Here is an 18,756-nt window from a genome sequence, read left to right as displayed (position 1 = left end):
TGTCGTGACGTAATTTCGTTTTCAGACCGATTGGGTTTTCAAAATCTTGAATATGTCTAAACGGAAAGTGTTAACATGGGATAATAGAGCCCGTGTGTTGGAATTAAGTAAGAACAAAGGTACTCGTAAACATATGGGAAAATTAGACCCATCGTGAAAATCACCACAAAAACCGATAATACGTTTGGCCAGGTAAATCGGCTGTCGAGACTGTTCGCTAGTTTTCGGCCTACTCCGTATTTCAGGCCGATGTCTAACTCTTCTTCGCCAATGTACCGTTGCATTAATACTTTTGATCATATGGATTTAGGGATATTGTTAAGTCTAATTTACAGTGATTGCAAAGATAGATTAGAAAATAGAAACCTAAATGGCTGTTGGTGGTTTAATCAGAATACCATTTATAACGGTATTCTCCACAAACACATTATTATAATACCAAACAATGACTTTCCAAAAGTAATTTCTGCTTTCTTACAATCAAATGGAAACTCGCTTTTATAATACTTTCTTTGATGTTCATGATTATGAAATGAAGATTTTAAGTATTTTTTTTTATGTAATCAAATAACTGCACATTTATTATAGTCGTGAGCGGCGTCTAACTAGCTTAGAATTTTATGCCAGCTCGAAGATCGAAATTAAACTTCATAACTTATCGAATTTTGATCCTAAGCTACTCCTGAAGACTGAAAAACGTCAAATTGCAAAATAGCTTTTAATTTCGTGACAGCTCAATGATCGAAATTTATAATATTCCAAAAGCCAAATTTCGATCTCGTATTGAATGAACTGCCTGTTCTAAGATTGATATTGAAATGAAAAAGTCAAATATCGAGCAAGCAGTTAGTGCCGAGCCATCTCGAAAATCGTACTTCGAATTTTGAAAAGCTGAATTTCAGTATAATACTGAAACTGCGATCTGCTCAAGATTCAAAATATCGAAATTCAAGTTTTTATGCCCCCGACATCTACTGATGCGGGAGGCATATAGTGATTCTCCTGTCCGTCCGTCTGTCCGTCCATCCGTCCATCCGTACGAGGTTAACCAAATGGGACCGTTTCGTCTAGCATCAATACCCCTTACTAGAATGACTTGATACTAATGCAGATGTAACCTGTGACCATTCCTCATCTTCAGATATCACCTGACCTCAGTTTGACCTTGACCTTGAACTTTACCTCGTTTTGGACTTAGTTGCTTTGTATCGACAAGGATGCCACCGGGGGCATCAAGCGTTTATTGAACACAGCTCCTTGTTAAAAATCTAAACAGATTATTCTCGGTATTATATTTCAAGCATGCTCGAATTTTCAAAGCAATCGAATTTAAAACTGGTATTGAATGTGAAACTATCTTTTAAATAACCAGCTTCCGGGAAAACCCAGTACTGGTGTCATATGAGAAGTCATGGTCGTGACCCCTTTCACGGATGCTCGAACCCACGACCCCTGGGTTGAGCGGCCGACACATTATTCACTGGACGACCGCTCCCCTCAAAATATTTGAATTTCTGTCATCCTGCTGGGGCTAATTTCAATGCTGCCTCGAAATTCGACGAATTCTTTTTATTTTAATTTCGATTTCCTAGTCTGTGCGAAATTCAATGTAAGCGAAATTCAACATCATCTTTTCAAAATTTGAATTTTGATTCTCTACTTCTAACTTGCCCAAAAAATTCCGCCTAAAATTTCAACGTTTCTTTTTTAAATTTTGAACTTCGATCCTCAAGCTGTTTAAAATTGACTATTGGCTGTAAACAAATCATATTATGGAGCGTCCATTAATTTATAAATCCGTATGCTGTTTAGCGGGTGAGAAGATATCAGTCTTTACCGTTAAGGAGCTTAAATTCCGTAAGAATTGACGGAAACATACGTAAATGTTCGAGTCTTTCCGATAAGGAAAAAAAAACCTATACTCATCTGCAAAATGCTTAAAAAAGACCATTTCTTCTTCAACTAGAAAACTGAAATTAGTATGAAACAATAGCTAAATGAATATAGATTACTAAGTCGTTTGCAAAGGTCTTTAAGCACACATAAGAATCTATTTATTCTTTGTTAAACAGAAGAAATTTCAGAAAATTATCCATATTTTACTATATTTCTAATTGTAGATAGACAGACATAAAGTATACGCAAAAAAGACCATTTTCTTTAAAATTCATTCTTAAAATAAAATATTCATAAGAAAGACAATGCATTGAATATTATCACATCGTTTGCAAAGCTAAAATACCTATAATACTTTTTCCATGAATTTAAATAAAGTGAAGGGCTCCTTCTTTGCGCTATATAAAATATTTTCACTCGTGTGAAAAATCGATGGGTCTAATTTTCCCATATGATTGCTGAAGAAATGGGCATAGGAAAAACCCAGATCCAAAACATTCTGAAACGGAAAGCAGAAGTGTTGGACGATATTGAAAATAATATTTCAGGTGAATAATCTTTATTTTAAAATACTAGCATAAAATGAAGAGAGTTTTAAACTATTAAAGTGATACGAATAACATGTATTTTCATCTGCATCCTTACCCAATGTGTCTCCTACGTGACATACACCACGTCAACGAAAATTAAGCCCAATACATCATGCCCAATTTCAGTACTATGTCCTAAAAGACCGTTGTCTTAAGAGACCACATTTTCCTGACCCTTGGAAGGTCTCTTAACACAAGATTGTCTGTAATTTCTAAGAATAAGTAACAAATTACGGGTTAGCTCTTTTGTTCAGGAAATTATTCATAAAGCAAGCTCAAGGGCTGGCAATGTAAATTTCTTGCATCATTTGAACTTTCTTTTCTTCGTCAAAATCATCTTCAACTGTCAATCGAAAAAAAGAGAAAATGTGATTTCTTTAATTCTTTCTTTTTCAGAAAAAGGAGAAAAAAACTTGCTAAGAAGTTTACAATAAGAGCAAATATATAATTAACAGCATTTCATTAACAGAACGTATTTTTTCATTATATTGATATTAACCTTCAGTCTGTTGGCTGATCATGGTCTGCACTGTTCGCTGTTCAGTCAGTAACTTTTCAGTGAACACCCCTTGGAATAATAAATGGTATTGCCCAACAGTTCATTTTAGAAATTTGCAGGCTAAGGGTTAAATGCACACCTCATCCTGTGTAAATCAGAAACTTCTTACGAAAGATATGCTCCAAACCTATTTTAAGAGCCATAATTGTTAAAATCACGACTGCTGCGTGCATGTTCTCGACATCTTTGAAACATTTATTTTTAGTTCATGAATCACATTCACGCCATTGTGTGATCTCATAAATTTAATAGACGTATCTTTTATTTTTCGAAAATAAAAAAAACAAAACAAAACAAACAAACAAAAAAAAACAACAATAGATGAGTGCGAGTAATATATATTAAAGGGACCAACCCACACATTTTAGGCGAAAATTAAAATCTCTCAAAAATCCATAAAAAGTGTGTACTCTGAAAGTGACTAGTAGTACAAACTTATTGATTTTGCCAAGATATTCTTACAAAAAACCAAAACTATTTTGCAGAAGGTAGTAAACCGTTGCAACGCTTCTGAAATAATGCCAAACATTTACATTTTTTTTTTGCTTTTTTACCAATATCTAACTTTCATTTTCACCCAGTTTTCATTTTTATTGTCATATAATTATTCATTCTATGCCAAACTTGCTGGAAATGAACATGATGAAAAATTTCAACCAAATTGTGGATGAGTACCTTTAGAGTTTTCTTGCTTGACACATTATTTCACAAGTACAGAATTATTCAAAATTTCACAAGAAAAACCAACAATATTTTATTATTTGGTGTAGACATTAAATCGAATATGCAGCGAAAGGCACAATATTTCATTTGATATTTTGGTTGTTACATTGACACATTGACTGCTTCCGTCATGCTTTAATCGTGGAGGGAGACTCCCTTCCTCCCCGGGTACCGGTGGATACCTGGGAAGGACCACCAATATTTAGAATAAAAAGCAACTTTACTACAATTTTGTATTTCCGATTCTTCTGTGATAGAGGTGCATTATGAAAAAAAAAACTGTTGCTAAGTACTATTTATTAAAATTTGCATTTTTATATTATATTGTTTTGGGTGGAACAACAGTTAAGAGGGTTGTTTTCCATTTGCTTTTCCACATATGACTTATCACATGCATGCTGTGTTTAGATGTTACATTCATAGAAGTTTAAGTTCATTGTTATGTTTTTTTAAATAAAAATGAAACATTAAGAAAGTATGAATATACTACACGGAACAGGTAAAAAGTTAATAGTCATCTTTGTAAGATGCCAAAGGTTAAGGAAAATATTAAATATACTGGAGTGTGCCTCGGATTCTTCTACTAAAATTCGTAGTTTTTTTATTTTCCTTAAAATACGCCTTCTCTGGGGTGGAGGGGTGGGGAGGGGCGAAAGGATAATCTTTATTTACACTGTCCTTTGAGTTTGGAACCTTGGTAGGGGTTAAGTGTGTGTAAACCGATTCAAACTCCCCAATGGTGATTTTACCATTGACCGTTCAAATGCGACGTACCATTGCCCCCATTTCAAGGAGAACAATGGTGTAATACCATAATTATCAGCTATAAGCTTGGCGATAATCAGTTAGAAGATTTAGCACAGAATGTACCTGTTAGTTACTGGATTTTTGAGGCATGTCTCCAAACTCAGACTTATAACCGATGGTGTAGGAAACCGCTAGATCGAATAGCAGAGTGATTTAGAAATAGGCTACACATGCTGCTTACAACAGAATATTGTTATGCTAATTTATTTTAGCTAGACAGTGATGAAATCGTAAAGCTCATTTGAAACACCTTCGAGCCCGCTTCCAAGAAAATTGTACTAAAGTTATAAAAGAAGGCATGGTCGTGACTCCAGTTGGGCTCAAACCCACGACCTCATGGCTAAATGTTCGACACCTTAACCACTAGACCATCTCTCCCCTTGACGTTGAGTATATGCGTTTGACATCATGTCTAAAAATTTTACAAATCAAGTCAAATATTTTTTATTTTTCACTCGTACATTAGTCGGAGGCACTAACAAGACACAGAAGTTCTTATGCGTTTTTACAATGGCTTACAATACTAGTTAAAAACTATGGTACAATATTAATAACCGTACATACTACAATATGTGAAATTAGTCTAACCTTTACCCTGCTAAATTTCTAAAATGGACTGGTCTATCATTCAATGTTGGCAATACTATTTATTATTCGAAAGAGTGTTTTCTGAAAAATTACTGACAGTGCGAACAGTGCAGACCATGATCAAACTGCACGGATGAGCCGGGTGATCTTGGTCTGCACTGGTCGCAAAGGCAGAATCACCAGCCGCCAGCAGGCTAAGGGTTAGTAATACCATAAAAAGTATGCAACATAATTAAAGTACCGCAACTACATGCTTCGTAGAACCTATTGCTTTTAATGCCTTCTTTGGCAATTACTTTCATTTACAAATGATTCGTGGAAATTCTTGTACTTGAGACACTTATATATAGTGAGGATTATGTGAAATTGTTACAGTGAACCGCATTTGAAGTGGTTTCAAATATTAATGGTTTCTGCCAATTACACGTAAACAATTTTACGAAACAGAGGGTTCCATTTAATCGCATTTCAATTAATTTTACCACCGTGTTATCCGCTGATATAATTAGTATGAGATGTTTCGCAATAAAATTATGTTCATATAATAAATATACTTATTTTGATGTGAAAATTGACTTATCAGGTAATGATTGCGAGATAGATCTAATGAATGTATGGCACCTAACTGAAAGAAAAACGATATTACAATTGAAATTTCTATGAAAGAATAAACAAAATAAAAAATGCATTTATTAACAAAAAATGTAAGTGTAACAGACAACTTTAACTTTTAGAGAAGAGTAAAATAAGAAAATCGATTCTTTCTCAAACGATTCAAAGAGAAACGTGAATAACTGTCAGTTATTTTTTTATCTCTATCTAAAATACTATTTGAATTCATATATTTTGCAAAGTTATTAATAAAAGGACGTGTTTCTAAAAAAAGTTATGCTCTAAACAACCTTTTAACAAGTCTCGATATTTGGCAATATGCTTCAAATTACAAAAAAATATCGATATGTTTTTGAATTTCAACAGAATCGAGTAACCATATATCGTTTTTACATTTTACCACCTTATCCAAATTTTTGAAACTCATAAAAATAAACATATACATCTCCAGCTACGCCATTTTCTTCTTCTGTATAAACGTTGCACCACTTTTCATCAGTGTGGTTTCAAAAGACGGATTTGACTGTATGCTAGTATATATTTTATTTCGATGAAATCGACAGCCAAGCAGAAATTCAAACACTATGACCGCAGAAAACACTAACTTCAATATCAAAGATATGTCAATCTAATCTAGACATAGCTGATTTCGCTTTCAAACAAAAATAAATAAAAATAAAATGAGAACCGCATAAATTAGATGATAGAAAGTCCTTTTGTTCTTTTATCTCCATAGTAATGATAACAACTGCAGAAGCAGCAGCAACAACAACAGCTGTAATTATAATGGTTTCTTCTGTTATTATAGTGCTATTACTTTAGTTAATGATATGAATAACGAGGATGATGATGACGATGATGATGATGAAACATTTTTATAAATCTAAAACACTTACATATATTTACGTCCTTGTTTTGCAATACATTTGTGCAATAGTCGCTTCCTTATTATCCAGTATGTACACGGAGTTATATACATTTTAACTATGTGGAAAAAATTGTCAAAAGCATGCATCATTCATTTATATGCAGCGTCTGTAAGGAGAAGTTTTAATGAATCATGTGACGTAGAATTATTGTATGAAAACAATTGCAAGCTGTTGTCTTATATACATATAACACTTCTGAGTTCCTTCTACTTAATGTAATTAGGAAAATGATTATTATAAATGCATGTGAAGATAAACCGAGGGATTCAGTGACGATTGTTATATATACAAATTATAGCAGACTTGATTTGCTTGAGTCTGTTCATGAGAAGTACCCTAATGAAATGTATAACACCACTCACACCCCTTGCACCGGCTTAAGCGAAATTCAATTATGATAAAGTGAATATACTCCATTATTCCAAAGGGCCATACAAATATAACGCTCAACATTAAACCGTATGGTTGAAGACTGTTCATATTCCAAAGACACAATTGGAGTAATATTTTTGTTTGTTTTCTTTACAAACTAGACAAACACCCTACACCTACAACCTAACCAGTAGTAAAGTAAAGTGTTTATTTATTATAGTGTCACCCGTCCTGAAAGGGCCAGCCAAGTTGGCTTATGAGACACCTACATGTATTGAACAACATTACTTCCCGATTCCTATATTTTAATGACAGGCACCAGGCAGGTAGGCAATCGGTAACCATTATTTAACTAGCTGGCGGCTCACCAACCGGTCTCTCTTTATTAACAAGTCCCGCCTCTGACACGGCTCGAACCTTCGACCTCCCGATAGCAGGGCAAGTGCCTTATCCATTAGGCCACCGCAGCACTTGCAGATTGCTTCAGCGATAGCAGAAATTCTTGCATTTCTTTTCTTTTTTCTCATGCATGGAGTAAAAATGATTATTTTGATAACAACTTGAGAGTCAATTATAGAAAAGGACGGCTGATAATGAAACCACTGTTACGTATGGAATAATAGCATTCTATGAGAGCAATTATATTTTCTTATCATATTTTTTGAAACCAAGTGAGACATGTTGAGAGAACGGCGGTGTATTAGACGGTTTATCAGCTGCTTATCATTCTTTATGAATACTTAAGTACTAAGAAAAACTTCAGAATTCAATATCGCCATTGATCAGTTTGAAGACTCTACTGCAGTATAACATAATGATCTGATATGTGTCAATGATGCATATGCACTTATTGTACTGTGTATACAATATGCTATGACACAACGTTTGGATTAAAATTTGAACATGTTGTTGACTGCTTATAACATCTATAAATATAAAAAAAGTATCTGAGTTCAATTTTGATAACATTTCATTTAACTGGTGAGAAGATATTAGAAAAAAATGTAAGAAATCATCATACTAAAGGGAATTAACCCTAAAGAAAATACACCAACATTTTTTTTCCAGTGGGTCCAACATGATCTTATATTAAAATATTTTACTGACTGGATAGGAAAAGGTCAATGTTGACGTTTGACTTTCAAGTGTGATCTTGACCCTTGAGTCAAGGGTCTGGGTATTTCGTATGACAAATTGTCTCATTATGGGGAACACCGGACAGGAAAAAAACTTGTTGAACTTCAACCTCTGACTGTAACTTTGCGCCAGACACATTGTCGTCTTATTATGGGGAACATTTGTGCCAAGTATCAATAAAATCCCATGATGGATGACAGAGTTATGGACAAAAAATCCTATTGACCTGTGACCTCCAAGTGTGACCTTGACCTTTGAAGTTAGGGGTCCGGGTTTTGTGCATGGGACGTCGTTTCATACAGGGGACTATTTGTGCCAATTAATATTCAGATTATTTATTTGATGACAAAGTTATTGACCGGACAGAACAAAATCCCTTTTGACACCAAAGTGCAACCTTGAACATTGAACTAGGGGTCTGGGTGTTGTGCATGTCATGCTGTCTTGTAATGGGGAACATTTGTGCCAAGTGATATTAAAACCCCTTGATGGGTTGTTCAATTACAGACCGTACATGGGAAAGCCATGTTAACCTTTGACCTACAAGTGTGACCTTGACCTTTGAGCTAGGGGTCTAGATTTTGGGCATGGTACGTCGTCTTATCCTTGAAAATATTTGTGCTGACTAATATTCAAATTCTGTATTGAATGAAAAAGTTATGGACTGGACAGGAAAAATAGTATTGACCATTAACCTCCAAGAGTGACCTTGACCTTTAAGCTACGGATCTAGGTTTAAGAATGACACGTCGTCTCATCATGGGAAATATTTGTGCCTAGTAATATTAAAATCCCTTGATGAATGACATGGTTATGGACCGGACACGGCTCGGTGATGTTTACAGGAGTTAAACCAGTTACCATATGATGAATAATTGTGTCGGTCTTACATTAAATCTAACAAAAACCGCCAGTGTCCGCACTAAAGCCTACCACTGCCACGTAGTTTTTGTCAAACTCGTGCTCGTCAAAATCTTAATAATAGTAGTACCAATAGTGAATGTTGGTAGTGGATTGGTGGTGGTAAGGGAATTACTCGTCGTATTAGCAATAGTAAAGGTCATGGTGATAGCTGAAGAAGGAAGTGACAGTCGTAGTAGTGGTAGAGGTTACAGTATAGTAGTAATACATGTACTCTAGAAGTAATAGTTGCATACCTTGATGGGTTACTCGTCGTATTAGCAATGGTAAAAGTCATGGTGATAGCTGAAGAAGGAAGTGACAGTCGTAGTAGTGGTAGAGGTTACAGTATAATAGTAATACATGTACTCTAGAAGTAATAGTTGCACACCTTGATGCGTTACTCGTCGTACTAGCAATGGTAAAGGTCATGGTGATAGCTGAAGAAGGAAGTGACAGTCGTAGTAGTGGTAGAGGTTACAGTATAGTAGTAATACATGTACTCTAGAAGTAATAGTTGCATACCTTGATGGGTTACTCGTCGTATTAGCAATGGTAAAGGTCATGGTGATAGCTGAAGAAGGAAGTGACAGTCGTAGTAGTGGTAGAGGTTACAGTATAGTAGTAATACATGTACTCTAGAAGTAATAGTTGCACACCTTGATGGGTTACTCGTCGTATTAGCAATGGTAAAAGTCATGGTGATAGCTGAAGAAGGAAGTGACAGTCGTAGTAGTGGTAGAGGTTACAGTATAGTAGTAATACATGTACTCTAGAAGTAATAGTTGCACACCTTGATTGGTTACTCGTCGTATTAGCAATGGTAAAGGTCATGGTGATAGCTGAAGAAGGAAGTGACAGTCGTAGTAGTGGTAGAGGTTACAGTATAGAAGTAGCAGTTGCACGGTCTTGATGCTTCGAATTGTTACAGTGTTTGACCATTGTATGCAAGATGTCGGATAGTCAGCATGAAGCCTTCAGTCGGACGAAGGATACTAGGATCGACATACATAAAACCCCACCCAGAATAATTGGATTTGAAGCACTTCGTGAAGATTATATTGACTGTGTTCAACTAAATCGTTAATTCTTCTCATTTGAGTATACCACCACGAACTTCCAACATTTAAATAGCATGGGCATGAGATGATGCGCAGATAAAATCAAATCAAATTCCTTAATATAAGCTATTCATTGTTTTAAGCAAAATAAATCTATTACTGTTATCACATCGTAATGATACTGTTATCACATCGTGCTTGAGTGTGGCACTCGACTTTGAAAGAAAAATGGTATTGTAATTCAAATTTTTATTACGGAATGGGAAAAATGCAAAATTAACTGACAGAATAAACAAAATTGTAAAATTTATATATTTTAAAACAGACAATGATATTCCCCAATAACTCGATAAATTACGTGAATAAATAGCCGAGTAAAGAGGCTAAGGACCATATTTATTACTTGAGTTTTGTCAGAATTTTGTCCCCTTTTATTACTTAGAAAATATGAATTTCTCGGGTAAAAACATTTTTTAGGTCCACTTTTCTAAAATACTATAAGAGCTATAGCGTAGACCAAGAACTATAATTCTGATATGCATTTGCCATAAGCATGAGTCTTTATGTACTTAGAAAATTGAGATTTCTTGGTTAGATGTCTTGTTTAGGTCCTTTTTTCTTATATACTATAGCAGCTGTAGCTTTGAAACTTTGCAAATTTGTTTATCATTATAAAAATGAGTATGTTGACCATGAATCGCAGTTATCAGAATGAAAACCCTTTTTGTACTAAGTAAATTGGAATTTCTTGGTTAAAATTTTCGTTTAGGTCCACTTTACTTAAATAGCATACTTCTTTATTATTACAATGTCATTGTATTGACCAAGAGTCATAACTCTTGCATGTATTTTGTCAGAATTATAGCCATTTTGTACTAAATAAAATAGAATTTCTCCGTTGAAATTTTTGTTTAGGTCCGCTTTACTTGAATACTTTAAAAGCAATAGTTTTAAAACTTTACAGACTTGTTTATTATTGTTAGGTGAATTACGTTGACCAAGAGTCATAACTCTTGCACGCATTTTATTAGAATTGTGGCCCTTTATATTCAGCAAATTGGAATTTCTTCCTTAAAATGTTTGTTTTATGTCCACTTTACTTGAATACTATGAAAGCAATAATTTTGAAGCTTTGCAAACTAGTCAATCATCTTTAGTTTTAAGTAAGTAGAACAAGATTCATAACTCTGATTTCCACTTTATCAGATTAACGGCCCTTTATGTACTTATAAAATAAGAATGTCTTTGTTGAAATTTTTGTTAAGGTCCATTTTTTTGTGAATACTTCTTTGAAACTTTGTACACTTGTTTATCATCTCTTTTAAATGGCATATTTTCAGAATTTTAGATCGGCTTTGGAAACTTCATTTATTACGTGATAAGGCTAGTGAGGTGATTTTAATGGTTATTTGTTTTTATAGACCGCAATGTGGAGAATACTAACCCCTCTAAAGTTATCAAATCAATGTATCGATCCTGCGCCGAACATAGCACCCTGCGCCGAACATATCCGTTTACCTAGTGTGCATACATCATTTTGTATCTACTAAAAACCAGTTACGAAATATATAATTCAGACAGTTATTTTTGAGCTGCATATTTCTCGAAAATCATGACTGAAATATCGTAGCGTGCATGTTCTTGTCTATCTATGAAACGTTTATTACTAAACTGATTTTTTAATCAATGAATCATTAAAGCCATGGTTTATTCTCGTACATGTTCACTTCTAAACACAACTAGGTGGGTGAGAGTAATCTATCAATGTTTTCTTGCTTGATAACGTAATTCATATCGTATAAAATTACTCAAAGTTTTAGAAGAAAGGCAAGCAACATTTATTACATAATTTCTTAACAAAAGTGCAGATATTCGAAATGCCTGCCCAACCTTTGATGTTTATAAAACTGGTTAGCGGGCATTTTGTTTTATACGGGCGAGTACCTGGGTATGACGATTGACTTTTAAAACCCATAACAACCTAGTTACCTGCTTTCTATTCCCCTCATGAACTTCATGAAAATTCATTCTGGTAATACTTAACTGCAATATGAAACATGGACAATTTGAAGTACTTCATAAGTTATTGTATTTTCGCAGCTTCATCTGCTAACTATTTCAAGCTTTTAATCTGGTCAATATTTTTTTTCAGTATATTTTAAAGTTTTAAAAACACAATTAAATACATATCGTACACTGTAGAAACCAAATATGGAATGAAAGGTAAAAATAAAATAAAAACTATGTTGCAAATCTTGTATAGTTAGCATAATGGAAACACAATAGAATATAGTTATTGTCACGGTGGTGGGTCTTTAATAAGCCTGCGTACTTCTACACATGCATTAAAATAATTCAGTCATAGAATAAGGCTCAATGGACAAGTATTTCGAAGTCAGCTCGATTATTTTCAGCTGTAAATTTTAGGTACGTTTCCTGTCAGATGAGTTTTAGTTCTAACATACGTTCAGTAAAGAGGCGGTATGTATGTATCCAAGCATATGTTCAACTGAGAAGCTTAGAGTGATACGTATCTATTTTCTAGCTAGCTTTTATTTAAATCACTCATTAACAACTTTGTGCTAGAGTCGCATTTTTAAAAAACTGCTGCAAAGTTCTTCCTATTCATTGTTGTTGTTTTTTAAGTTTTATGCTGCACCTGGTGTTACGCGAGTTGTGTAGGATTTTTATCTTTTGTGATAATTATTCCGCATGTTCGTCTTAATTCATGCATAAGTTACCTTCATTCAATGTTACATCTGTTTCTTTGATTCAAAGCAGTTAAAATAGGTTCAAATAATTTATAAAGCTTGAAATTCGACGGCACAAATAGTGTCGCAGTGGGAAAAGGCAACATTCAGAATTTAAAAGCAGTTAAAATCAGTTTGGTAACCAGTACTGTGTGCGTACGGACTTTCGTCCCACACTTTAATGTGTTATTTTCATCATAAACAGCAAGAAAACCTTTATTACAGTAAAATCGTACAGAAGAATACCAATCAATAATGTCCACAACTTTTTAAACTTAAACCAGTATAGTTTTAATTATTATGAAAATCTACATTTTAACAAATACCATTTATTTCACTGAAAACAAAACTGTTTTCAATAAAGGTGACACCAGCATGCCACAAACGTTAACCTGAAGGTATATGACAAATGCAATTTAGACAATGGTGATTCTGTCTACCAAATCAAATTAAATCAGCAAGCCTTTTGCTCCAGTAATAATTATAACAGCAGATACAACAAAATCTACACTGATAATAATAACTATTGTTGTTCGTACTACTGCTGATGATGATGATGAATATGGTGATGTAAATGACAACGATAATGATGTCGACGGCAACAACAGCAATAACGATGATGATGATGATGATGATGATGATGCATAGTTAGCTGAATATCCTACCATTTATTTTCACGACCTCATATTCCAATATCTCTTTCCTTTCTTTCCAGCACGAAATACTTTCACAGAACAGTTTTCAGAAAAAAATGAACCTGAAACACTTTTTTGTTGACGTTTGGAGAAACATTTGCTTCGATATCCGCTGCAGAATAAAGCAAGTGTAGTGTTTTACAGTACTCCTGACGTAATACCATTGAGTTTATACTACTTACACTAATCAGGAAAATTAATGATCATTCAAACTGCTCTTGAAGAAAAAAAAATAGAAAAATCCCATCTCTGCACCGAGGGACAAGTATTATAAGTAGCAATTGTTATTACTTAAGACCGTTGTGAAATTCAAGACACCATTTCAGTTATAATTTCCTTTTCCACTTCCTCTTAAACATTAAAAAGCTCCTGAAACCATAATGCTTGCAGATTGTTTCCGCGATGGCAGAAAAATAAATTTCGTTTCTATTTTCCCATGCCGCAAAAAAAAGATAATTTTGATAATGCTTTTTATAAGAGTCAATTAAAGAAATGACTAGTATTTTTTCGACCACAGCTATGTATACTTACGTCTGTGATCAGTTTGTATATATATATATATATGAGCCGTGCCATGAGAAAATCAACATAGTGGGTATGCGACCAGCATGGATCCAGACCAGCCTGCGCATCCGCGCAGTGTGGTCAGGCTCCATGCTGTTCGCTAACAGTTTCTCCAATTCCAATAGGCTTTAAAAGCGAACAGCATGGAGCCTGACCAGACTGCGCGGATGCGCACGCTGGTCTGGATCCATGCTGGTCGCATACCCACTATGTTGGTTTTCTCATGGCACGGCTCATATATAGTGGGGTGTATTAACTCATAGTTTTATCACATTCTTTTGAAACATAGTGAAATCTGCAAGTATGCGCTGTAGACAAGTTATGCGTGTTGCGCATTAAGAGTTTGAATTGGAAATATACAAAACAAATAAATTATTGGAACAAAAGGAATGCTTCAACAAACATTATCATTCAATTTATATGTCCTATATACAATCACCCCTTAGCCCCACGGGGGGATCACTGTGTAGAAAATTTTCAGTAAACATCCCTTTGAATAGTCAAATTTAGAAGTAAAGGTTAAATACGATGAATAAGTCAGCTCTCACTTTTCACTACCAAATAGACTGAAGGTACATTTAAGAAACCCATTATTTTGGCTAAGTATTTCTTTATGCCTCGAATCGAATCATAATAATTGTGTTGTGTTCTATATCAGATGATTTAGGGGTTTTCCTTTTAGACTTGAATCAGTCAGAACCAAGACTCTTCACTTAGAAAAAGCCATAACGAATGAAAGTTAATGTAAAATGACTACTGTTAATTGTTTGCGTAGAGGTTTTACATATAAATGTCTTCTGCCAGTTAGATTTTACAGGCAATGATTCATTTTACCAGAGAAAGTTCAGTTACATTGCTTAATTTATTTAAATTTAATACCATGAAATCCCGTGGTTTAATCGGCACAAGATGCCGTGCAGATGAAATAAGATTCCTTAAGACATGCGACTATTGTTATGCAAAAAAGTGAAAAATATATCTATTTATTTTGATATGACCTACTGCATGGTGGCTTAAAAACAGAAGAAAATTAATCATCAGAATAGAGCATTGCCAAAAACTTAGGCATCCTAACCCCAATTAACGAGCAGAGAAAAATCTTCCAAAAAGTGTGTTTCGACATCTGTGAACCAAATAATAATTTTAAGGCGTTCCTTCGAAAATCGCCAAGCGTATGTTCTTGACTATCTTCTAAAAGATTATTGCAATTTATGAATCATTTATGACATGTTTAATTCCCGTAAACTGATAAATATTTTTTATTCTTTTTTATATATATATAAAAATAGAGAGCTGAAACGCTGCTACAGAAATATACGGGTGTGGTGTTTCTTGTTTGATAACGATATTTACTATGTATAGAGTTACTGTCTTTTTTCCAGAAAAATCTAGGTTGCCTTTTCCAGCCATTCAATTTTGCCGTCTGTTTGTTCTACATGATTTGCAAATTTCTGAGAAAAAATGCAACCATTAGTGTAAATTCTAGTCTTGCACAACATCCAGTGCTAAAATGTACTCTACAAGACTTATTTTTTATCAATACACAAAACGTACATCCGTGTCTGTTCAAAACAGTTTTTAAAATGTCTGTTAAATAAATCATAACTGCAAAATCAACAAGATTCCACACAACTTCGGTAATTCAATTGATGCATTTAAATCAATCAAGAAATTTGAACCTAGAAAAAAAATGTGCCTGAATAAAATAATCAGATGTAAACAAAATGTGTGAGGTGGAATTCTTGCAGATAAGTGGGAACATCGATATAAGCAGAGCTAATGTCTTTGAGTTCATTTGCTCGTTTTTGTTTCAGCAAGAACTTAGAAATTACAGCAGGAATTGAAGTGGCTAAATGAAACAGGAATAATTAGATCTACTGATAGAAGTCTATTTTGATAAGTCAAACGGATAAAGACTTAAAGTTCATTGTGAGTGAAGTCAAAACAGTAAACGAGACTGTATCGTTAATATTTTTCTGAACCTCGCCATTTAAGAACATTAGATATATAATTCCTTAAGGTACCGTAACTAAATAGAAAAATTTATACATATTATATCATGTTACAATACCACGAGAAATAGTATTATCTACAATTAAATGCTACTCTTGTTGTTGTTGTTGTTGTTACTGATGATTATGATGACGCCAATGACGATTATGATATAAACTGCGATGGCTTTAATGATAATGGTGATATTGATGTTGATGAATAGATATCATTGTTTTTTTTTCTATAAATCTGAAAATCTTACCATTTGTTCTCTTATCCTTACATTCCAGTATTCATATAAATTCTATACTGAACCTTTTAAGATTTTTCTTTCAAAGAAGTCCACTACTTGTATTTATAGGCCCTTGTAGAAAGATCACATGGTAAAATTCATCAGCATTCGATGCAGAATAAATTGTTTTAAAGAGCCTACCACAAGTTGTTACCTTACAGAAATGAAACCACACGAAGTTATGGAAAACAAAACTGATGTAAATTTGAACAGTGTGTGAAGAAGAAAAGTGTAGAAAAAAATCTAATTTCAGCCACGAATTTCAAGTAGTAATTGTTACTGGATAAGATCGTTATGATATTCCAGACACAATTTGAGTAATTGTGAGTAATCGTTTCCCATTCCACTTCCTCGCAAACTTTAAAAAGCTTCTCAAATCTCATTAATGCATGCAGATTGTTTCCGCGATTGCAAAAAATATTGCATTTCTATTTTTCTCATGCAGCAAAAAAGTCAATTATGGAAAATTACTCATTACAATTTGACCGCAAATAATATTTTTTTATTTGATTGAATATTGGACGCAACAGGATTTCTTCCAAGCCAAACAGTACATAATTATGCTATTAACGTTAATTTTCAAAGTTTTTTTTTCATCTGTTTTGGACTGGTTGGTCTTCGGAATGTCTGGTCTAGGACTTTCTGACTAATGGACCTTCGTACGGGTAAACGATCCTTCGGACTACAGAGTAGATTTTCTTTCTGACCAGTGGAACATCGGACTGAGGGGTTTATGAGTGACGGATTTCTTTCGGGCCAGTGGACCCTTGTTATGAATGACGGTTAACTTTCGAGCTAGTGGAACATCTGACTGATCGGCTTGAAATGAAAGACGGATTTGCTATGCATGCTAACTTTCGGACTAGGAAAGTGGACTAACGATTCTGCTTTTCATGACGGTCTACTAACGTAATGGCGGACCTTTGTCCATTTGGAATGGTGAGCAGACACCTTCTGGTCATGTTCTTGAAAAAAAATAGACTCCAGAATAAAGAGAGATTTGAGCCGTGCCATGGGAAAACCAACATAGTGGGTGTGCGACCAGCATGGATCCAGACCAGCCTGCGCATCCGCGCAGTCTGCTCAGGCTCCATGCTGTTCGCTTTTAAAGCCTATTGGAATTGGAGAAACTGTTAGCGAACAGCATGGATCCTGACCAGACTGCGCGGATGCGCAGGCTGGTCTGGATCCATGCTGGTCGCACACCCACTATGTTGGTTTTCCCATGGCACGGCTCATTTAAATACTGGCATGCGCTGGATGTTATTACTGCGTGTTTCATATGATTGCTTTGAATGTTTCTATTTTTCTCCCTTTGAAATAATAAACAAATTACTATTCTTCCATAACAGGGCTCGTTTGACATGGCCGTATAAGTAAGATTTTCGGATTTTCTTTCCGATGGGATGCCGGATAGCACCGAACTTACCAATATACCTTCGTTTTTAAAGAAAGATACTTTGTATGTTTTTATTTATAACACTGGAACAAAATCAAGTAAAAAAGTGAAAAACCACAGGTCGCCCAAGATACCTATCCGATATAAAGAGGAGACAATAATACTTGTACTGGAAATACCAAATGAAGAATATATGAAATAGCTACAGTGGACTGTATGTAAAAATATTCCAAATGTGAATGGTTTCTGTCAATTATGTGCACGCTCACAAAAAAAGTTCTGTTACACCGCCTATTGATTTTACCACCATGAATACGCATTAGATACGCATGTGTAATTTCAATGCTGTACATGTAAAAATGAGCAAATCATGACAAAATATGTAGCATAATACGTTGGCACTGCCAACGTTAAGCAATGCTAGTGACATTACTCTTTCCATTATTTTTGCTTCACCACCGACTGTGTGCACACGCGCGGCAAAACGAAATTAAATGTTTCATTATGTCGCGTTGGTGTGCGCGCGGCTATGTAACACATTTCGTGGTGTCGTTCTAGCGTGCGCGCCAACGCGAGACAATGAAACATTTTATTTCGTACTGGTGCGCGCGCAAACATGCCAAAACGAAATCTTTGCGAATGGCGCGCACGCCAACCAACCTATGGCACGCGCGCCAAAACGACACACACAACTTTCAACATTTCGTTATGGTGTGATGGTGAGTGCGCCAAGACGACACAACGAAATGTGTTACAAAAACCGCGCAGAGGCCAACGCAACATAACGAAATGTCCTAAATAAGCCACCATATAACTGACTTAAAATAGCTTTACTGTACATTGTACTTAGACGACATGAGCCTAGTTCAAACTGTAATCTCTTTTTCTTA

At 34.8% G+C, this 18,756-nt stretch overlaps 1 protein-coding gene across 2 annotated transcripts in view; it reads right to left on the bottom strand.

The window, feature by feature from the left end:
• The window catches only part of LOC123536280 (mucin-3A-like), a 35,251-nt gene extending 18,507 nt beyond the window's left edge, over nt 1-16,744 (bottom strand). The window contains exon 1 of one of the 2 annotated variants that reach the window (XM_045319301.2): nt 16,438-16,744. The gene's annotated coding sequence lies outside the window, so the exon portion shown is untranslated. Of the gene's footprint in view, nt 1-13,589; nt 14,015-16,437 lie in introns of those variants that run through there. The other variant, XM_045319300.2, reaches the window with a different exon arrangement.
• Nucleotides 16,745-18,756: the final 2,012 nt, after the last annotated feature.

The sequence above is a fragment of the Mercenaria mercenaria genome, chromosome 17, assembly GCF_021730395.1.
Source record: "Mercenaria mercenaria strain notata chromosome 17, MADL_Memer_1, whole genome shotgun sequence".
Lineage (NCBI taxonomy): Eukaryota > Metazoa > Mollusca > Bivalvia > Venerida > Veneridae > Mercenaria > Mercenaria mercenaria.
The sequence above is the reverse complement of the archived record's forward strand: the minus strand, read 5'-3'. Positions and strand labels throughout refer to the sequence as shown.